At 42.3% G+C, this 24,005-nt stretch overlaps 1 protein-coding gene across 2 annotated transcripts in view; it reads left to right on the forward strand.

The window, feature by feature from the left end:
• Nucleotides 1-260: 260 nt before the first annotated feature.
• bach1b (BTB and CNC homology 1, basic leucine zipper transcription factor 1 b) overlaps nt 261-24,005 on the forward strand; it is a 63,552-nt gene continuing 39,807 nt past the window's right edge. For both annotated transcript variants that reach the window (XM_055644484.1, XM_055644482.1), the window contains exon 1: nt 261-428. The gene's annotated coding sequence lies outside the window, so the exon portion shown is untranslated. The remainder of the gene's footprint in view (nt 429-24,005) is intronic.

Genomic DNA, 24,005 nt, shown 5'->3' on the forward strand with positions numbered 1-24,005 from the left:
CCCTCCTTCCATCTCCCCTTACCTTCCTCCTCCTCCCCTGACCACCTCCCCTTATCTTGTCCACCTCCTCCCCTGACCACCATCCCATTCACTCTCCCTCTCCACAATTTACACCAAAGATCTTTGATTTACACGGGTTGTTTTGTGCGGTCGATCAGTGTGACAGACATCGCCGCTGGCCAAAGGGACGGGCCTGGTGAGGGCGGGACGACGGCTGCCCCTCCCTGGGCCGGGCCGGGGCGGGGCGGGGACCGGGGGAGGGGAGGGGAGGAGAGGGCTTCGCATCGCATCGCTCGCAGACTCAGAGTTTGTGTGGAAAAAACGACACCGGCGGAGGAGCCGGGGGAGCGCGGGTGTGAGGCAGATGCCGCCGGCGCCGTGTCCGAGGCTGGGTTTCCTTCCTTCCCCCCCGTCGGCATGAGCATGAGGTGAGTGAGGGGCGAGGTGTGGTGTGGGGGGCCCGGGGCCCGCTACCTGCGGTCGGGGTCGGGGTGGGAGTGGGCCGGGCCGGGCTGGAGCGTTCACTGGGAGGCTTCGGGCGTCGCTGCTGGGCCGGACCGGACCGGACCGGGCTGGGCCGTCACCACAGGCCGGGCTGTGACAGCCTCTCCCACGGCCACAGGGAGTCCGCCCGCCGGCCGGCCCGCCGGGCCGCTTCCACCATTGAGCAGGGCCGGTTGGCGGGCGGGCGGGTTCATGCCCCGATCCCCCAGGAAGACTCTTTCCCCGTAACTTGCAGAAGTTTACCTTCGCTCTCTCTCTTGCAATCCGAGGTATTCTCGTCTCTTGTGAATTTCCTGGATTGTATCTGAACTTCCTTTTCCCAACCCCCTTGGTGTCTATTTTGTGCGGATGTCTGACTTTATCTATGGTGTCTGTTTTGTAAACAATTGTGTTACCAAGTATTTCAGCGCCACCCGCACTCAGTTTTGATATTTCTGTATTTTGAGTCACCGCTGTCAATAATCACACTTCGTAGGTGTAGTTAGAAACAATAAACAAAATAGGAGCATTTTATTCGTTTGTAGCTGAAATGCACTTTTGGAAAGGTTTATGCTTTATACTAGGGGGTTGAGTTTGTGTTCTTAAGATTTTACGCAACAGAAGTACTTAGTTTTCCATGAAATGATGATACAAACAAACATCAGCTCATCGCAGCTGATTGTAAGTTTTTGGCGCAGACAACACGCCAGATTGTTTAAGTTCAATCGTGTATTTGGAGCGGTTGATATCCTTGGGATATGAAATTTAATGGTTTCCTTTCCAATGGTTCAGATTCATGTTACGACAGGGTCATGTTGATGTGAGATGATGGATCTTATGAATGGCAAGTGAAATGCTCACAGGTCATTACTCGTTCAAACTAACAAATGGCCACTTGACCATCAACCCAATTAGAAGAGGTCTGTCATCTCTTAACTTTTAGGATAAATATAAGTTTATCTTAGAAATCCTTTCACTGAAGGTAGACTTGGTCATTTGATCCATTGATCACGCTGGAGACTAAATTTCCATTATACATGCAAGTAGTAGGCAAATGTGCTCCAGATACATAGTCGATTGGAATAAAAAAAATTAAGTGTCCGTGCAATAACCGAGGTACGTTGTAGAGTGACTTTCCTCGATGGTTCGGCAACTTTTTTAAACAGCAAGTCCATCCTTGGCGATGCTGAGCGCCCTAGCCCTTGATTCTCATACCGGTGATTTAGAAATACCACCCTCTGCAATCTATCTCAACTTTCATATATTGCAGTTGGTAGGATGCTCAGCAAAGTTCACCAGCTTTGAGGGATAAGTTCTTCATTCCAAAGAAGAGACGCAAGCCTTCTTGATCAGAGTAGTCTTGTGGGTCCATCATTTTAGCAAGAGTAGGCTGTAATATAATCATTGGACCCGTGCAATAATGTTATACTCTGTGACCATATGCCCTTGATTCTCATACTGATTTAGAAATAATCTATCTATCTCAACTTTCATATATTCAAGGATTCAGCAACACAGCTTTGTGGGATAAGTAATTCCAAAGACCAAAGCAAGTCTTCCTCATTTTAGTCTTAAATGATTGACCCCTTATTCTGTGACTATACCCTCTGGGTTCCATGAAGGGAAACATCCATCTAGTAGTTATTTACTCGCAGCCACCTAACAATCTTGTGTATCACAATAAGATGACCTCTTAATCATTTGAACTCTAACGAGTGGAGACCCAACATATTACACAATCCCTCCATACCTGGATTATTCTAGGAAACCTTCTTGGATCACTCGCCAATGATAATATAGATTTTCTTAAACAAACCTAATAGGTACTCTGGGTGTGGGCTCACAAGGGCATTTGGACTTTACTGCTGTTTGTATTTTAAGCCCCTTGAATTACAGACCTGCATTTCATTATCCTTCCTGATTGACTGCTGTATCTGTGTGCTAACTTTGTGTTTTCATGTACCAATGATACACCTCCCCATTCTTCCTTTGTACTTTCTACAGTTTTTTTTTTAACTATTCTTTACTCTTGAAAAATGAGCAACCTTACTCATAAAATTCCATTTGCCAACTTTGCCTCCCACATGACCTGTCAACATCTTTCCAGTGAATTTTGTATCTTCTCAGCTTATCGTCGATGCCTCACCACTTCCTCCATGCCTAAATACAAATAAAATAATTGATTCTGCACTTCGATACTTCCTCAAACAATTGTAATAAATTTAATCAGATGGGATATATTTCTCCATTGGGCTGACTGCATTCGAGTTAACTGCTTTATGCTTCCCATCCTTTTTATATAAGGATATCACTTCCAATCCTTGGTATCTCTCCTAAGGATTATTGGAGGATTACAAACAGTTGGATCTAGCGCAGGCTGCCCATCATCACAACATCTCCACGCATCTCTAAGTCAGCTGGATAACAAGGACAGCTATGTCAAACTCCTATTTATTGGCCATCACTTCGCCTTCAACATCATGATCCCAACCAAACTAATTTCCAAACTCATGGGCCCAGGAGTCGGCACCTCCCGATGCCATTAATCACAGTCAGTGAGAATCCTCTGCAATAATTCTCAACACTGGGAATGATGTGTCCTCGGCCCCTTGCCACACACACTACACACTTGTAACTTTGCAACTAAATTCTGTTCTAACTCCACTTACAAGTTGACAGATGATACAATACTGTTCTGGATCTTGAGCAATGATGAGACAGAGTACAGCAAGCAGATAGCTTACTAACATGATGTCAAGCCAAAACCTCGCCCTCAATGTCAGCATGACAAAGGTGCTTGTCATTGACTTCAATCAGCATCAATGGTGCTACAGCGGAGATAGTCAAGAGCTTAAAGTTCCTATGTGTAAATATCACCAACAATTTGTCCCGGACCAACTACGTGTAGCTACGGCCAAGAAAGCTCACCATAGTCTCTACTAGCTCAGATGACTAAGGAATTTCTGTAGGTCTGACAAACCTCTACAGATTCGCCGAGAAAACATACTGTTGGGTTGCATCACAACTTGGTTTGGCAGCATCTCTGCCCTAGACCATTAGAAGTTGTAGAGAGTTGGGGATGTAGCCCAGTTCACTATGTAATCCAAGAGGGTCAAGAGTGTTTTACTGTCATATGAATCCAAAACGGCCAATGACATTCTTACTTAGAGCAGCATAATGGGCTGCCGACCAACCACCCTTCCCCTCCCCCTCTGTCATCTATCTACACGCTGCCTCAGGAAAGCAACCAATATGATCACGGAGTATTTAGGTCAAGTCATTCCCTCTTCTCCTGTCAGCTAGAAGATACACAAGCTTGTAAGCACGTACTTTCCCGCTGTTATGCTCCTGTACGGTCTTCTCAGAAGCTTAGGGCGTGGTCCCAATCTCCTGCCCTGACTCGTTATAACCCTTGCTTTGTTTTAAATGCACTTTCTTTATAAGGGTATAATGCTGTCACACTATGTACTGCACCCTGGTATTGCCCTCTGCACTCGTGTATGGTTTGCTTTGACTGAAAAGCACGCAAACAAAGTTTTTCACTATATTTTAGTACACGGAAACCAATAACAATATCAATGCCCACAGTGCCCTCCATGATGTTTGGGACAAAGACCCATCATTTATTTATTTGCCACTATACTCCACAATTTGAGATTTGTAATAGAAAAAATCACATGTGGTTAAAGTGCACATTGTCAAATTTTAATAAAGCATTTTTATACATTTTGGTTTCACCATGGCAGTGTTTATACATAGTCCCCCCACTTCAGGGCACCATACCGTTTGGGACACAGCAATGTCATGTAAATGAAAGTAGTATTTTGTTGCATATCCTTAGCATGCAATGACTGCTTGAAGTCTGTGATTCATGAACATCACCAGTCACTGGGTGTTTTCTCTGGTGATGCTCTGCCAGGCCTGTATTGCAGCTATCTTTAGCTTATGCTTGTTTTGGGGGCTAGTCCCCTTCAATTTTCTCTTCAACATAAAAAGCATGCTCAATGGGTCCAGATCGGGTGATTGACTTGGCCAATCAAGAATTGACCTTTTTCTTTAGCTTCTACTTCCTGAGAAGATTACGGAGAGTCGGTTTGTCAAGGAGGACTCTCTCTAACTTCTACAGGTGCACAGTAGAGAGCTCATGCTGACCGGTTGCATCGTGGCTTGGTTCGGCAACTTGAGTGCCCTGGAGAGGAAAGACTACAAAAAGTAGTAAACACTGCCCAGTCCATCATCGGCTCTGACCTTCCTTCCATCGAGGGGATTTATTGCAGTCGCTGCCTCAAAAAGGCTGGCAGTATCATCAAAGACCCACACCATCCTGGCCACACACTCATCTCCCTGCTACCTTCAGGGAGAAGGTACAGGAGCCTGAAGACTGCAACAACCAGGTTCAGGAATAGCTACTTCCCCACAGCCATCAGGCTATTAAACCTGGCTCGGACAAAACTCTAATTATTAATAACCCATTACCTGTTATTTGCACTTTATCAGTTTATTTATTTATATATATATATATATATATATTATGGTATATGGACACACTGATCTGTTTTGTAATAAATACCTACTATGTTCTGTGTGCTGAAGCAAAGCAAGAATTTCATTGTCCCATCAGGGACACATGACAATAAACTCACTTGAACTTGAACTTGTTGCTTTAGCAGTATGTTTGGCATCATTGTCTTGTGTAGGATGAACCGCCGGCCAATGAGTTTTGAGGCATTTGTTTGAACTTGAGCAGATAGGATGTGTGTATACACTTGAGAATTCATTATGCTACTGCCATCAGCAGTTGTATCATCAATGAATGTAAGTGAGCCAGTAACTTCAGCAGCCATACATGCCCAGGCTACTCTGATATACGTTAATCTTTGTCTCATCTGTCCACAAGACCTTTTTCCAGACCTGTGGTTGCTCTTTTAAGTACTTTTTGGCCAACAGTTATCTGGCCATCCTATTTTTGCGGCTAACCAGTGGTTTGTATCTTGCAATGTAGCCTCTGTATTTCTGGTCATGAAGTCTTCTGTGGACAGTGGCCATTGACAAATCCACACCTGATTCCTGAAGAGTAATTCTGATCTGTCGGACAGGTGTTTGGTGATTTTTCTTTATTGTAGAGAGAATTCTTCTGTCATCAGCCGTGGAGGTCTTCCTTGGCCTGCCAGTCCCTTTGCGATTAGTAAGCTCACCAGTTCTCTCTTTCTTCTTAATGATGTTTCAAACAGTTGATTTTGGCAAGCCTAAGGTTTGGCTGATGTCTCTTGTGCAGATGTGTGGGAGAGTTTCCAAAGGTGATGGAACGACTGGAGAAAAGGCTAGGTGCTGAGAGTTCTCGTATACCTGCAATAAGTAGGCAATTAAACACACCTGAGAAATTATAAACACCTGTGAAGTCGTGTGTCCCAAACATTATGGTGCCCTGAAATGGGGGGTGGGGGCTATGTGTAAGCACAGCTGTAATTTCTACATGGTGAAACCAAATTGTATAAAAATACCCTTAAATAAAATCTGACATTGTGCACTTTAACCACATGTGATTTTTTTCTATTACAAATCTCAAATTGTGGAGACAAATAAATAAATGATGGGTCTTTGTCCCAAACATTTTGGAGGGCACTGTATTACTATCTTTATAGCTACTTCAACCTAAAACTCTTACCTCTGTTTCTTTCAACGGATGCTGCCTGGTCTGTTGATTGTTTCCTGCATTTTTTATTTTCATTTCAGATTTCCACCATCTGCATTTTGATGGTTTTCATCCTCATTGTGTTCCTTCAGTAGCCATGATTGATTCACATCCCACAGCTCCGCACCCATTAGTATCTTTCCTCCTTGTAAGGTATATCTTTGCTGGGAGTCAAAAATTGTCTGCTTAAATATATTTCACTTGTCTTTTGTTCTGTCCAGTTTAGATTATTATATCTTTCCATTGTAATTACCATTATTTAAGTTTGTTATGGTTGTTTCAGACCCAAATTCTACAATGTCTTGCCACATTCTATCATGTTGCGATCTCAAGAAAACCCAAGGGTTTTCCAGATGATGTGTATAGTAGTTCAGGACTGTTCTTGAGATGTGGTAGGATGGTTTAGTTGTCTGATAACCGCTGGGAAGAAACTGTCCCTGAATCTTGAAGTGTGCTTTTTCACACTTCTTTACTTTTTTGCCCGATGGGAAAGGGGTGAAAAGAGAGTGGCCAGGGTGCGACTCATCCTTGATTATGCTGCTGACCTTGCTGAGGCAACTTGAGGAATAAATGGAGTCAATGGAAGGGAGGTTGGTTTGTGTGAAGATCTGGGCTGCTTCCACTATTTTCTGCAATTTCTTGCGGTCTTGGGTGGAGCTAAGTGTGTAGATGCGCGGGAGAGTAGAAACTCGGATGTTGAACTGTCAGCTGGGTGAGGGGAGTTAATTTATTGTTGACAAGTGAAATGCTGAATTTTAAAATGAAGCCATTATGTCCAGCTAACCAATGGTGCTTTACATGCATATCTTCCTCTCCCCTCCATACCCCCCCCCCCCCCCCCCCCCCCCCCCCCCCCCCCCCCCCCCCCCTCCCCACCTAACTTTAATATATGCTTCTATTCCTTTGCGCCTCATTCCCACCTACCTTGTCTTTAAAACCAGTTTAGCTCAACAATATTTGTGGTAATAAGTTCCAGCACTCTCTGGGAAAAGTTTGTTCTGCATTCTCTATTGAATTCACCAGTGACTTTCCCTCATAATACATTTATTTTTGATTTAAGGTACAGAAACTGAGAAGAAAATGACAGAAAGATAAATTGGTGTGATATTTTATCTATGATGTGCTCATCCCTCCATTTATTCATAAAGTCTGCCAAATTCTCCTAATCCTAACCATTATTGAACTATGTTAAGTGTGTGATTTGAATATAGTGCATAAATTGACAGAAAAAATATGGCAGGGTTTCTTCAACATGATTCAAATTCAGATTTATTTTATTGTCATGTACATCAGGGTGCGATGAAATTGCATGTTCACATGAAGCTTCTAGAGTAAACAGTATACATGATAACTATAGACACAGATGCAAGACAGTAGAATGGTGAAAAGACTATTACAATCTAAAGTTGGGCAGAAAAATACTGATGGGCAACAGCGGAATAATCAGATGAGGTAGAGTTTGGAGTTGGATGCCAAACCTCCAGAAAGGACGTTTGAAAGAGATGTAGGAAAGAACTGCAGATAGACATAAAATGCCGGAGTAACTCAGCGGGCGGGACAGACAGCATCTCTGGATAGAAGGATTCAGAAGTTTGATAGTAGCAACAGTTCTTAAGTTTGGACGTGCAGGCTTTCAAGATCCTGTATTGGCTCCCAGAAGATAGAAAAGACTGGTGTGAATGAACAGGGTGGCTGGCTTCCTTGGCGATATTTCCAGCCTTCCTGATGCACAGTGGCGGACTGGGTCTAAAAATATTGGTTGCCAGGAGACAAAGGGGGCCCACCCACAACTACAATGCTATCATTTAACAGAGGCCCACTTGCCATCACTTGCTATCACGTCATCAAGGGCCCACTTGCCATCGGGCAAGCTGACACCCTGGTCAGTCCACCACTGCTGACTGGATGGAAGGAAGTGATGAGCCTGTGATGGGTTATCTATCAACTGCATTAGGCGTTTAACATGTAATTTAGCTATGGATGTGTTCACCATTCTCTGAAGGTTCAGGTGGTCAAGGGCAGAGCAGTTGATATACCATGCTAAGATACATCCCATAGGAATACTTTCTATATCGGATTTGTAGAAATTTGAGAGAATCCTTGTGGACTTGCCAGATCTTCTGTTAGAATAGTGGAAGACACAAACCCGAGCCAAATACAATGGTACAGTAAACGATTTAGCAACAAATATGCATAATATTACCGCATGTCTGTTTCTTCTAGCAGAAGAAAGCAAGCAAAAAAGGTTACCCGACATCTGCACTGATGGTTCAAGAGAGAGTTCAAGAGAACTTAATCTCGAAGAAACAGGCATATGTGATAATATTATGTATATTTGTAGCCAAATTACTTATTTTAGAATTACATTTGGCTCAACTTTGTGTATCTTTCATTATTCTAGCAGTTTAGTTTTCTGCTTTTTTTGCTAATTGGTATTCCATAATGAGGTGACATGTTAAATGCCTAATGTAGGTGATAGATTTTAATATCAGCACGCTCCAAATTAGTGAAGTGCTGAATTACATTGCCAGGTCAGTAGATTATGAACTAGAGGACATCGTGCATCTATGTAGTGCGCTGTTTGGAATATTATACAAGAAATACCATAGTGAGATGGAAACAGTCAAGATAGGAAATTAGTGCAATGATATGCCAGAATGTATATAGTGCAACTGAAGTGAACATGATGGCATAGAAAATAGGAGCAGAATGATGCAATTCAGTATGATCGTGGTTGATCTTCTGTCCCAATACCATATTACTACTCTCTCTCCCCTAGATAGATTTGATCTATCCATCTCTTAGAATATATTCAGCCCCTATCTCCAAAGCTTTATACATCTTTACACCAAATTTAGAGATATAGTACGGAAACAAGCCCTTTGGCCCACCGAGTCCGCACCGACCAGCGATCCCCGTACACTAGCACTATCCTACTACTAGAGACAATTTACAATCTTTACTGAAGCCAATGAACCTACAAACCTATACGTCTTTGGAGTGTGGGTGGAAACCACAGCATACGGGGAAAACCCACGCAGGTCATGGGGAGAATGTACAAACTCCCTACAGACAGCACCAGTAGTCAGGATTAAACCCAGGTCTCTGCTGCTGTAAGTCACCAACTCTACCGCGACATCACCGTGCCGGTCCCCGATCCTCACATCTTTAATTTGCCGTGGAGTCCACAACCTGACCTTTCGGCCTGACTAGTGCTATTGGACGGGGATGGCTGGTCGGCGCAGGTTCAGTGGGCGAAAGGGCCGGTTTCCGCACTGTATCTCTAAACTCTAAACCTTTGGGTTCTTGAAAAGCATTGAAAAGGTGGACAAATCCCCAGGGCAAGATGGGATCTATTCTAGGTTATTGAGGGAAGCAAGAGAGGAGATTACAGGGGCCATGATGAAGATCTTTGTATCCCGTCTTGCCACACGCAAGGTCCTGGAGGGCGGGAGAGTTTGTTTTAAAAGAGAAGTAGATACCATCGAGAAAATTATAGAATTGTGAGCCTCACATCAGTGGTTGGAAATCTTTGGGCTGGAATTTACTCTAATTTGGAAGAGAATGGGCTATTTAGAGAAGATAGGCACAGAAAGCTGGAGTAATTCAGCGGGACAAGCAGCATCTCTGGAGAGAAGGAATGGGTAACGTTTTGGGTCGTGACTGTTCTTCAGACTGGTTAGGGATAAGGCAAACGAGAGATATAGACGATGATGTGGAGAGATAAAGAACAATGAATAAAAGATGCAAAAAAGTAACGATGATAAAGGAAACGGGCTATTGTTAACTGTCTGTAGGGTGAAAACGAGAAGCTTGTGCGACGGGTGGGGGAGGGATAGAGAGAGAGAGAGAGAGAATGTCGAGGCTACCTGAAGTGAGAGAAATCAAGGTCATACCACCTTGGTAAGCTGCCCAAGCGAAATATGAGATGCTGTTCCTCCAATTTGCGTTTAGCCGCACTCTGACAACGGAGGACCTAGGACAGAAAGATCTGTGTAAGAATGGGAAGGAGAATTAAACTGGGAGATCAGGTAGGTTCAGGTGGGCTGAGCGAAGGTGTTCCATGGCCCTGTCTACGTTTGGTCTCGCCGATGTATAAGAGTCCACATCTTGACTTTTATACATTGGCGAGACCAATCATAGACTGGGAACCTCTGCCTAACCTGAAAGGACTGTTGGGGTCTCTGGACAGAGCCGAGGGTGGAGGTATAGGGACAGGTGTTGCATGTTCTGTGGTTGCCGGGGAAGTACCTGGGGAGGGGGTGGTTTGGGTGGGAACGGATGCGTTAACCAGGGAGTTGCGGAGGGAACGGTCTCTGCGGAAGGCGAAAAGAGGTGGAGATGGCAAAATATGGCCAGTGGTGGGATCCCGTTGGAGGTGTCGGAAATTTTAGAGGATTATGTGTTGAATGCGATGGCTGATGGGGTGGAAGATAAGGACTAAGGGGACTGTCTATGTTAGGACTACGGGGAGCAAGGGGGGAGCTGCGGGGTACCGAGGAGACATGAGTGAGGGCCTCATCTATGATGGAAGAGGGGAGCCCCCATTCCCTATAGAATGAGGACATCTCGGATGTCAGTCAGTATGGCTTTGTCCACTGCAGGTCATGTCTCACTAACTTGATTGAGTATATTTGCAGATATACTCAATCAAGTCAGTAAGACGTGACCGGCAGAGGATGTTGTCTACAATGATGTTAGAAAGGATGGGCTGTTGCAGAAGATTTAAGATGCATGGGATCCACAGTGACTTGGTAGTTTGGGGTCAGTGCTGGTTTGCCCCTAGAGGACAGGGAATAATGGTGGAAGGGTTTTATTCTGGCTGGAATTCAGTGACCAGTGGCGTTCCGCAGGGATCTGTGCTGGGACCTCTTGTTGTTTGTGGAATATATAAACGCGCTGTTGTAAATGTAGATGGGTTACTAATTTTGCAGAGGAACCAAAAATTGGTACAGTTGCAGACAGTGAGGATGGCTGCCAAAGAATGCAACGGGGTTTAGATCAGTTACAGGAATGGGTGGAGAAATATTAGATGGAGTTTAATCTGAGCAAGTGTGAGGTTCCGCATTTTAGGAGATCAAACATAAGGGGAAAGTATGCAGTTAGGGCTAATGGCAAGACCCTTAACAGCATTGATGTACAGAGGGATGTTGGCATCCAAGTCCATGCTCTCTGAGAGTGGCGTTACAGGTAGGTGGATTGGTAAAGATGGTGGCATTGGTCATGGTGTTGACCATAAGACTCCGGAAGTAATGTTGCACCATTTTTGTGTAATGTGTGCAGTTTTGATCACCCATCACAGGAAGGATGTGGAGGGTTTGAAGAGGGCGCAGAAATTTACCAAAATGCTACCTGGAATACAGGGTGCTAGCTATGAGGGGAGATTGGGCAAATTTGGGTTATTTTTTCTCTGGAGCATTGAAGGTTGAGGGAAGACCTGATAGAACTATGTAAATTATGAGGCATGGATGTGGTCAAGATTTTTTTTTTACCTGGAAATGTCAAAGATGAGAGTGTATAGCTTTGAAGTCAGAGAGGGAAGTTTAAACGAGATGTGCAGGGCAAGTCTTTTTACACAGGGTGGTGGATACATGGAACATGCTGTCGGGGGTGAAGATGGAAGCAGATGCGATAGTGGCATTTGAGAGGCATTTAGAAGGGCACAGTGATATGTGGGAAAAGGACGGATATGGATATTAAAGTATGAAAATCAATTAAAATTAAATCCAGGGTCTATGAACTTTAAAAAAAGCATTGAAGGCAACTTAAGGCAGCTGTTAGAAATAACTTCATCCAAAAGTGACAACATTGCTCTTTTTTTTCTGGGGTAAGTAATAGAACATTTTGCTTTCATTAGCCATATAATTAGGAAACTGTGCAAGAAGCATTGGATAATTTGCATTGAATGTAAAAATGGACAGAATGAATCCCTCGTGCACATCTTCTGATTTACAGTGGTTAATGTAGTAAATGATTTATATATATTGGTGTAATTTATATTTGGTGTTATATTGTGAGCTGTTGTTGCAGATTGACGATTTTACCAAATTCCAATGCAAAATTGTTCTCCTGAGTGGACTTAATGTACAGCAGTTCAATACTCTGGAAGATAATTTGGCTGTTTAAGCGAATAATCGTCCCTAAGACTGAAGCAACAAAGTAATCATTATCTATTTAAGCTAAGTTTATAATTGGGTGTGAACTAATTACTGTTTACTGCAGTGTTAAAGAGGGAACTGCAGATGCTGGAGAATCGAAGGTTACACAGGCTTAAGGTTCCTTCGCTCCATAGATGCTGCTGCACCCGCTGAGTTTCTCCAGCTTTTCTGTGTAACCAACTGTTTACTGCAGAATGTCTTGATCGTTAGTATTGGCATTCCAGCATGATGCTTCACAGACTTGACTACTTGTTTTTCAATATCATGTCTGTGTGTACTTTTGCTGTTCATTTTTTAGGGATGCATATCATTTTTAATAAAATCTCCAGTCATTCTGCAGAGGGTAGAATTGAAATATACAAATGTTCCCACTCTCCTCCGCAGTTAAAGGAAAAATGCTTAAATTTACACTTTTCTTGTTTAGCATATGTCGAAGCTGTCTCCTTTACATTTAGTCCATGCTAAAAATAAATGCACGTTTCCTGTATTTGTATTATTCGTCAGTTAACTTTTTGGAAAACTATCATTTTTCTGCTTGTGAATATTGAGTTAATTGCTGCAATGTGGCAGTTGCTATGCAACTTCCCAATATTGACTTTACCTTTTATTTGCGTGTGTTCAGCTATTCATTGATGCATGGAATCACTATCAGTGTGTGGACCTGATATGTTTAAGGTGCGCTGGATGGTAGATATATTTTGCTATCTCTAGTCCAGATTAATGTCTTGCTATCTTGTTTAAAAAAATAAAATAACTATCATAGCTAATCTCTTAATCTGAAGTGTGACATTTTCAACTAGGGAAAAACCAGGATCCCATCTTTCAATACTTAAGAAGGCAATTATTGTTTGGGGAATTTGAAGAGATTGTAAGAATTATGGAAGTGAGTCTTGCAGCCAAAGTTTAGTTTAGAGATGTAGCGCAGAAAAATAGGCCCTTTGGCCCACCGAGTTCGCACCGACCAGCAATCCCCGCACATTAACACCTTCCTACACACACTGGGGACAATTTACACTTATACCAAACCAATTAACCTACAAACCTGTACATCTTTGGAGTGTGGGAGGAAACCGAAGATCTCGTTGCAAACCCCGCAGGTCACGGGAAGAACGTACAAACTCCGTTCAGACAAGCACCCGTAGTCAGGTTTGAACCCGGGTCACTAGGGCTGCAAGGCAGTAGTAGCTCTACCTCTACGCTACTGTGCCGCTGAGATTTTGTGTACACCATGTTTTAGTGGTCAAATAAAAACTCCCCACCGCTCTTCACAAAAAAAGACCAATTTCCACTACCACCCTTATAGGGCCAGAATGATTGGAGGAGTCAGATCTTTTTGTTTTTAAATAACATGTGTTGCATTAATGGAGAGAAGCCACTTTCACCTGTTGAGTATTGACCATCTGTATTTATTTGTTTTCCTGATTCAAGCTATCACCTTATTGCTGTATTGCATTTGTATTATATGTGAAAGGAGAAAACTGATTAATGCTTCCAGGAACAGAAAATATAGAAATATGTACTGTTGTAGCCAATAGTTAAAACAGTTCAAAAATAGATAAGCTTGCAAACAATAATGTTACTTGAACAGCTTGAGTCCTTGGTGGTGGGCTAAAAGTTCCGATATTTAGACCCAGTGAGAACAGGGTGGTAGATGTCTTGAGGGCATACGTGCTGGTGCGTTATGAACCTGATCCCCTGTTCCGGTTGTACTGCAGAGGTGGTGGGTTTGGGAGATGCTGTGAATGAAATATTGAAGAGATTTTGAGGGTGATGCGCACTCTGACCACATTGTGCCAATATCGGAGAGAGTGAACATTTAGGGTGCCTGTCAGACAGGCTGCTTTTACTGGAGCAATAATGAAACAGTTGGAGGAATTTCGTGGGCAGGCAACTTCTGTGGAGGGAAATGGACATTCTGCAATTTGGCTACCTTCTGCATTTTGGGTCGAGTTGTTTTCTCTGCACTGAGGAAGCAACAAGCGCTCAGTCCAGAGGAAGGGTCCTGACCCCAAAACACTGACTGTTCATTTCCTTCCCCAGATGCTTCCTGACATGGTAATTTTCTCCAGCACTTTTCTTTTTGCTCCAGTTTCCAGGATCTGAAGCTTTGTGTCTCTGCTTTTAATTTGGATTTTGCTAATTTTGTTTGCAGGTACTTAGAGCCCATCTAATCTAGTCAAGTGTTCCTTGTCTTGGAGCTTGTGTGTATGTATGTATGAGGGAGTAAAAAAGTAACCTTTGCCAGAGTATAGGTAATCCCTTACAACACATAGCTATGACATGTAGGTGGCTCGTGCGGTTTTTGACCTCCTAACATCTTGATGCTGGCAGATTCCAGTGTAGAAAGACTGGAGGATGGTTAATTTGTACCTTTGCATAAGAAGAGCTCCAAGGACAAGCGAAGGAACTGCAGGATGGTGAGCCTAACATCAGTGATGGGAAAGCTATTTGAGGGGATTGTGAGAGACAGGATCTATCTGTGTTTGGTGGAGTGAGGATTGGTTGAGATTCATCAATTTGAAGAAGGGTCCCGACCCGAAACGTCGCCTTTCGATATTTTCCTGAGATGCTGCCTGACCCGCTGAGCTACTCTTGATTAGGAATGGTTAACATTGCTTTGTGTGTGGGTGATCTAGCTAACTGGGTACAAAATTGTCTTGGTAAAAAGGAATCAGAGGGTAGTCGAGGGTTGTTGTTCTGATTGGGGACGTGATGAGCGGTGTGTCGAAGGAATCGGTGCTGGGTCTACGGTTGTTTATCAATGTTGTTAACATGGTAGTTTGCTGATGGCACTAAAATTGGTGGTTATCACAGATTACAACAGGATCTAGATAAACTAGGGAAGTCGGCCAAGGAATGGCTGATGATATTTAAGGATGTGTGTGTATACACTTCAGAATTCATTATGATACTACCATCAGCAGTTGTATCATCAATGAAGATAAGTGAGCCAGTACTAGCCATACATGCCTAGGCTATAACACCCCCAACCCCGTGTTTCACAGGTGAGGTGGTATACTTTGGATCCTTCTCTCCTCCATACTTTGCTCTTGCCATCACTGTGATATACAGTAGTTCTGGTCAGTCAAGTGTCGGAAAGAGATCATACAACTGGAAAGGGTGCAGAAAAGATTCATGAGAATGTCGCCAGGTCTGGGAGTCCTGAGTGACTAGAATTATTTCCCCTTGCAGCATTGGAGGTTGGGGGAGTGACCTAATAGAAGTATATAAAATCATTAGTGGTGTCGGTAAGGCAGATAGTCACAGTCAATTTGCTAGTATACCAGGGTCTAAAACTCGAGAACATCGCTTTAATTTGAAAGCGAGAAGGGGTCTAAAGGGCATTTTTTTTTCATGCAGAGTGTAGTGAATGTATGGACTGAGCTGCCTGAGGCTACTGTGACGGGGGTAATTATAATCTTTAAGAGACATTAGGACAGGTACATGGATAGAAAAGTTTTAGAGGGAAATATGGGGCAAACACGAGCAATTGTGACAAGCTTATGATCACCATGGATGAGTTGGACTGAATCTGTATGAATCTGATTCTGCTGTTAAATGTCATGGGGAAATTGTGCAAATCTTTCAAGAATCTATTGGAGTTTTACAGGTTCTGGTCATGGGTAGGGCCAACATGGGAATGAGATGTGATGTAAGTGTCGGTGAATGGGTACTTTGCGAGGTGGAGTGCGATCCATGAAGATGATGCTTCTCCATGGGTTTGTTCCTCCAGAAGATATACCCACATCCTTCAGTTGGCCATCTCGTGCCTGATGTGTTCAACGCATTGCTGCAATGAATGTGGGTGTCTGTGTCTGAATTCCTGAGCGATGATTGTAGAGTGACAGTCGGGGATCTCGTTGTTGGGATTGTCCATGAAGTTTTAACATTCCAGGTTCCAAGCTTCATTGGGTCTTTGTAGTGAGATCGTTAACGACTGGCCAGAAGACGAAGACAATCAGAGACCAGGCCCTGCTTCATGGATATTAATACTGACTGTTGGATATACACATGCATGAACATGCTCAACCTGCCAACTTCCTCATGTCTCCCTCTTACCCACTCTCCTTTACCCTGCTCCTAGCAAAGCACCTGTCTTCAGCTTCCAATGTAGTCAACACACCTGGGCTATATTCTGGCTGCAGCGGTAGACTGGGCTCATGGCATCTCCACCCACCCAGGTCTGGCCATGCACCGAGGCCATTTGTCTGGCCCCCACTTCTGTATGAAGGGAACAAATTAGAATTACAGGAAATGAAACATATACTGTGATGATTAATATGTTACGACGAGCAGTGAAATATCATTGAGCACGGATACAATAAAAGCCACACCTTATAAGCAACTCGAGACTAATTTATCATCATCCTCCCAACTCCAGGCTGTATTTCATCTTTACACAATTGTTTCAAGTAACAGTCATCCATGTACCAGCCCATACCTGCATGTTATCCAGGTCTTAGATTGCTTAGTTCCCCATACCAATTTCATGTTCATACGTGGTTGCATTTCTTTTGTAATTTAATGTTTTAAAACTGGCACAAACATTTTAAAAGGCTGGAAAACATTACTTGTTCTTCATACTAATGCTTAATTATGCTTTGTTTATACCATTGCATTAAATAACAGCAATATTTGAGAATTAAATTACACATACAGGTGCACAACCTTTTATCCGAAGTTCCAAATAACGAAAACCTCCGAATAGCGACATTTTTTCAGTCCTTGAAGAAAGGTCCTTGAAAACGTTCACCGAGGGCGGCCCGCAGAGGTGACAGCGGAACCTCCGGTCGGTCCTCAAAGAAAGGGGAACTAAATCCCCATTCATAGAGAAGGTGAGGGTATATTGCGCGGTCAGTTTTTGACACACAACTGCAAAAAAGTCCCACCCAGATACACAGTGGAGTTGATGACTTTTAACTCAGGGGCAGGCACATGGTCGCTAATTTCCTGATGGTTGAAAATATATTCCACAGGACATCAAAATATTGCTTAGATTTGTGTATGAGCAAGTTGCTCAAGCATTCTGTCTGAGAAAGTTGACATAGTTACAATAGTTTAAAATAATATATTCCAGTTCAGTTGAATTTGTACTTTATTGAAATCTTAAAATAGTACTTGTACACCCATTTATAACATTTTAATAACAATATTGGGATAGGCAAGCTGACTAAAGTGCCACTTGTCGCTGCGGCGCACCTGTAATCAATGAGAGACGTAAAGGTTACAACAAGTGGCAGTTCGCCCACACCCGACCAGACAACCACTTGCAAACGGTTCCCATGTTCTAGCCCATCTCCAACTCCATGTAACCCGGGTTGCGGATGGGGGGCGCAGTGCTGTAAAACTGGTTGCGGCACATCGGGTGGATTGAACTTTAGGATTATGTTAGTTTTGAGAATGGTGGGCACGTTTTCTTCCCCATTATAAACATTCCCCGCACTGTTCTCGCAGAGAATCCCCCTATCCCTATTAGAAAAAAACTACATTGATCAAACTGGTCACGTTGGAATGTATTAAGTGTGGCTTTATATGTTTGATTTGGGCTTGAAGAACGAAAGAATGGTGGTATATTCTTTCTTCCCAATGGTGTAGTGATAGCCTTTGAGTAAAAATGCTGATAAAAAGCTATTTATCTTTCCTTACCAACTAGCTTTTTATTTTCAACCATTTCATCTATTGTATCAAAAAAGCTGTTTTTGGAATTAGTGATGGTAGCTATTTTTACAATAGCAATGAAAGTCTGACAAGAGGAACGACAAACTTAACATCTGCAGGATTAAAGAGTTGGAAAGAGGGAATTGTGGAACAGCTGAACTGGAGTGATCATGACTGCCAAGCTAGCAATCTTGGGATTTACATACTAATTCAAATTGTGGGCCAAGTTTCCTTACCAACTAGCTTTTTAATAATGTAGATTGCTGACAAGAGGAACGGCAAACTTAACATCTGCAGGATTAAAGAGTTGGAAAGAGGGAATTGTGGAACAGCTGAACTGGAGTGATCATGACTGCCAAGCTAGCAATCTTGGGATTTACATACTAATTCAAATTGTGGGCCAAGTAGAATAATGAGAGATTGTTGTGTTGGCTGGAGGGAGCTGCTTTCCAATATGGTTAACATGATTAATGGTTCTCGTGGGCCAGTGGCATCAGAAAAGTAATGGCAGGCAAAATTTATAATGTCAAAGCCAGTAAGCATCATTGGAAATTGCATCAAAAGTAAACAACATGCGTTTCATACTGCTGCTGCATGTAGGATCTGCATAAAATATATAAAAGCATGAAGTGCATGGTGTTCACATTGACTTTTGTCACTGCATTAGATGTCACTCCTAAAATACAAGGCTGTGTCAAGAACCTGAATCGGTATATGGGCTCTCAACAGGAGCAGCAGTGTTAAATTAACACTTGCATTTTACTGCAGTATTTTTCTTCGGTGTTGGCATGGGATGCATGAGTTTCAAAAGTAGAAAAGGTACCCTATCATCTGTTATTAAAAACTGATGAATCAATTCAGTTGAATGTATAGAATTACATAGTGAAGTAAATACAAATATTTAAAGGGCTGTTTTAAATTATTTCAAAAATGTGGCTCACATTGACAGTAATTAACGTTGGAGCCTCTCTGCTTCAGCCATCCAGATTCAGTCCTGATGTTGTGTGCTGTCTGCGTGGAGTTTGAGCATTCTTCACGTTCTTGAGTTGGTTTTCAGTACGTGGTGCAGGTTCCTCCCACTTCTGGTTAGTTACCCGGCAGCTATAAATTACTCTACAGTATAGATAAGTGGCAAAATAATCTAAATGGCGGTTGGTGGACATAGAAGCATAGAAACATAGAAAATAGATGCAGGAGTAGGCCATTCGGCCCTTCGAGCCTGCAACGCCATTCAATATGATCATGCTGATCATCCAACTCAGTATCCTGTACCTGCCTTCTCTCCATACCCCCTGATCCCTTTAGCCACAAGGGCCACATCTAACTCACTCTTAAATATAGCCAATGAACTGGCCTCAACTACCTTCTGCGGGAGAGAATTCCAGAGATTCACCACTCTCTGTGTGAAAAAAGTTTTCCTCATTTCGGTCCTAAAAGATTTCCCCCTTATCCTTAAACTGTGACCCCTTGTTCTGGACTTTCCCAACATTGGGAACAATCTTCCTGCATCTAGCCTGTCCAAACCCTTAAGAATTTTGTTAGTTTCTGTAAGATCCCCCCTCAATCTTCTAAATTCTAGCGAGCACAAACCGAGTCTATCCAGTCTTTCTTCATATGAAAGTCCTGACATCCCAGGAATCAGTTTGGTGAACCTTCTCTGTACTCCCTCTATGGCAAGAATGTATTTCCTCAGATTAGGAGACCAAAACTGTACGCAATACTCCAGGTGTGGTCTCACCAAGACCCTGTACAACTGCAGTAGAACCTCCCTGCTCCTATACTCAAATCCTTTTGCTATGACATATGAGAAAGAGTAGGTTGCAATGATACAGAGAAATAAGGGACTGCTGGAGTTGCTTTGCCGAGAGTCAGCATCAATCTGATGGGTTGAATGGATTCCTGTGTAATAATTTAGCAACTCTTAAGCTTTGCAAAACGTAGTTGAACCGTTCCGAAAAGTGTTTGTGTTTGGCATGCCTTCCCCACACTCCGAGAATAAATGGCTGAAACAGTGAATATCACCAATGATAAAACCTACCCATCAGCATATTAACTATTTTTTGCCACTCAATTAGGAGATGTGAAGGGCTGATATTGTGACAGTCATAGAGTGATACAGTGTGGAAACAGGCCCTTTGGCCCAACTTGCCCACACCGGCCAACATCTTGATGAGCCTTCTCAAAATCAATATTAATGTTGTTTCCAATTCACTCATCCAGTATCTAGGCAGGCATCTTTCCTTTTTAAAAAAAACACCTACATATGCGAGGTAAAATTGAAATCAAACGTGGTGGTTTTTACGGCATGAAGCACGGTGAGTCTTTGCACCGCATCACCGCAGTGACTAAGCAGTGCAGCTGGAGTTCTTGGAAAAAATGTAAACTGAAATATTCGCTGCTGCAAACTCATGATAATGACTTTGCTCTCATCCTTTCTTATCTGAGCAAACAGTGAATTCTTGTTACAGGAAATGAAAAATTTCCACAGTTATCTGATTTAAATTATCTGATTTAAGTTCTGCAGGTCTGAAACCTTTTTGGTCAGTACAGTGAAATTCCAATAATCACTCGCTTTGGAACTTTGAAGCCAGATTGACAGATTATTTCTATTAGCACTCTTTTAATTAACAAGTTTGAAAAGATATGCCACTGTACAGGCAGTTCTGTTACAATGCATGTTTCCATCATGCACATTGGATGTAATGTGGTTGATGAATTAGTGGACACTTTTTATTGTGTGCCGAATTAGTAACAACACAATTTTGATAGGGAATTAGAGAACCACTAAAGTTATTTTGGAAATTGACAAGCCCCAGAAAAAAGTCAAGGTAGTAATCTCCCTGCAGTTATCAATTGCCATTATCGCTTGAAACATAGAAACATAGAAATTAGGTGCAGGAGTAGGCCATTCGGCCCTTCGAGCCTGCACCGCCATTCAATATGATCATGGCTGATCATCCAACTCAGTATCCCGTACCTGCCTTCTCTCCATACCCCCTGATCCCCTTAGCCACAAGGGCACACATCTAACTCCCTCTTAAATATAGCCAATGAACTGGCCTCAACTACCCTCTGTGGCAGAGAGTTCCAGAGATTCACCACTCTCTGTGTGAAAAAAAGTTCTTCTCATCTCGGTTTTAAAGGATTTCCCCCTTATCCTTAAGCTGTGACCCCTTGTTCTGGACTTCCCCAACATCGGGAACAATCATAAGACAGTCCTGACATCCCAGGAATCAGTCTGGTGAACCGTCTCTGCACTCCCTCTATGGCAATAATGTCCTTCCTCAGATTTGGAGACCAAAACTGTACGCAATACTCCAGTTGTGGTCTCACCAAGACCCTGTACAACTGCAGTAGAACCTCCCTGCTCCTATACTCAAATCTTTTTGCAATGAAAGCTAACATACCATTCGCAAAACTTGAGAACACATGCTGTCAATTTCACTGCAAGTGGCCATTTGAAATGACAATCAATCGCTTTTAGGGAAGGAGACGCTTCTTGGCAGGGAGATGCCAGCTGCTGGCGGGACATCAACCATCTTAACTAGTCGACTCCCTTTACCTACTCCAACCATACCCCCTCTGAACATGCAGCCGTCCGCTCACTTCCCCACCCCCCGCTCAAGATTACTAACACAACCGCCGCCGGCAAGGGAGGTGGCATTGTAGTCTGGCGAGCTGGTCTCTAACGGGCTGAGGCCAGGTGCCAGCTCTCGGACACTTCCTCTTACTTACTCTTGGATTATGACCCCGCAGATGAGCATCAGGCCATTATTTCTCAAGCTGTTCATTGAACCTTGGATCTAAGAGAATATCATGGTAATATTTCTGTTGATATAATAAAATAATTTTAAAAATAATGTAAGTCATAGAATGGATCATAAACTGTAAGTAATGCGAGATGATATTTTGGAGCGCCAGGACAAAAGCACTAACCTTAAACCAAACTATGCAATTGATTGCTAATTTCTGCAGGGTGCAAGAATCTGAAGAAGGGTCCCGATCTGAAAACTTCTCCTTTCCATGTTCTCCAGAAATGCTGCCTGACCCACTGAGTTATTCCAGTAGTTTATCCTTTTTTTGTGAACCAGCATCTGCAGTTTATTTCCTCATTTTAGCATCAAAGGGAGCTTCCAAAATATTTTGATTATCCTATTCCAATTCCCCACTAATGTACAAATGTTGTTAAAATGCATTTATACATCTCACAAAATATTACAACAGTATCGGTCGTAAACTTTTTTTCCTTTAACTATTAATTTCAGAATACTTGAATTGTTAATGTGAAAAAAGGTCGTGAACCTTCTAACTTGTTGGGTATGACTATCTCTTGTAAAGGTTTCTTGAAGTGAACTTTAATCTGAAGATATTTTATTTTTATTACCAAAGAGCTTCTGTGTGTCACTCTGGCTATTGCAAGTTGGCAAAATGACATGAAGTATGCTTCTGCATATTAGAATTGACCCTTCAGTGTCTCTTACCATGAAAGTCATGTATTAATGCAGTAATTTTTCACGAAATAATTTGTTGCAGTCAAGGGTAAAATTGAAACTTTAAAGTGTTCCTGCAATTATAGCCTGTAGTTTTACTGGATATTATTTAAATAAGTTGAAAAATTGCTGCAGCCTTTGGTCGTCTTTTTAGGAAAAAAATATACAGTGCCCTCCATAATGTTTCGGACAAAGACCCATCATTTATTTATTTGCCTCTGTAGTCCACAATTTGAAAAAATACGTGAGAAAAAAATCAGGTGGTTAAAGTGCACATTGTCAGATTTTAATGAAGGCCATTTTTTTACATTTTAGTTTAACCATGTAGAAATTACAGCAGTGTTTATATATAGTCCCCCCATTTCAGGGCACCATTATATTTGGGACAGCAATGTCATGTAAATGAAAGTAATCATGTTTAGTATTTTGTTGCATATCCTTTACATGCAATGACTGCTTGAAGTCTGATTCATGGGCATCACCAGTTGCTGGGTGTCTTCTCTGATGAAGTGCTGCCAGGCCTGTATTGCAGCCATCTTTAGCTTGTGCTTGCTTTAGGGGATAGTCCCCTTCAGTTTTCCCTTCAGTGTATAAAAGGCATGCTCGATTGGGTTCAGATCGGGTAATTTCTACATACAATGTATTTTTTTTTTTTTAAAGTTTAATAAAATTTGACAATGTGCACTTTAACCACGTGATTTATTTCATTACAAATCTCAAATTGTGGAGTACGGAGGCAAATAAATAAATGATGGATCTTTGTCTCAAACATTATGGAAGGCACTGTAAATTAAAATTAATTATATGAAAGCCTGAAGGAGTTTGTGGGATTTCCTTTGTGTGAGTTATTTAGAGAAGCAATGATATGAAGAAACCGGAAAGTGCTCACTCATCATTTGTCAGCATTGCTGCATGAGATCAGCACTTTGTTGGTTTATTGCAGAGCTTAGCTGACAGCAATCTAAAGATACATCATAAAATGGAATGTCTGTAATGAAACATTCTAGAAATCTGAAACGTTGCATGCAAATTGAGTTTAGCGTAAGGATGTGCACGCTCTTAGTTCTACTAAAGCCCCCAAGGGCCTAATTTTAACTTTCACAATTAAAAATGGAGATTATTTTTAGACCTATTTTTGAAGTATTAAATATGTATATGGGTGGACAGGTTCATGGTTAGGAAAGGTTTGGAGGGATATGCGCCAAACACGGGCAAATGAAAGTAGATGGGTGGGACATTCAGTCTGCTTGGGCAAGCTGGGCCAAAGGGCTTGTTTCCCTGCTCTATGACTATGACCCACCTAAGTACTATTGATGTACCCGAACCACAAAGGAATTCTAAACATTTATGCATCAAATTTCTGCAGGAGACCAGAGACGATTTTAAACCTGTCGGGTGACTACATTTGAGAGAAAGGATCAAGTTGAGTGAGATACCAAAGAATTTACGTGGATATAATTACAGAGGATGTTTACGGTGGCCAAGAAGTTTTTTTTTCGAATACTGTTAGTGCGTGCAATGGTA

This window comes from Leucoraja erinacea, chromosome 13, assembly GCF_028641065.1.
Source record: "Leucoraja erinacea ecotype New England chromosome 13, Leri_hhj_1, whole genome shotgun sequence".
Lineage (NCBI taxonomy): Eukaryota > Metazoa > Chordata > Chondrichthyes > Rajiformes > Rajidae > Leucoraja > Leucoraja erinaceus.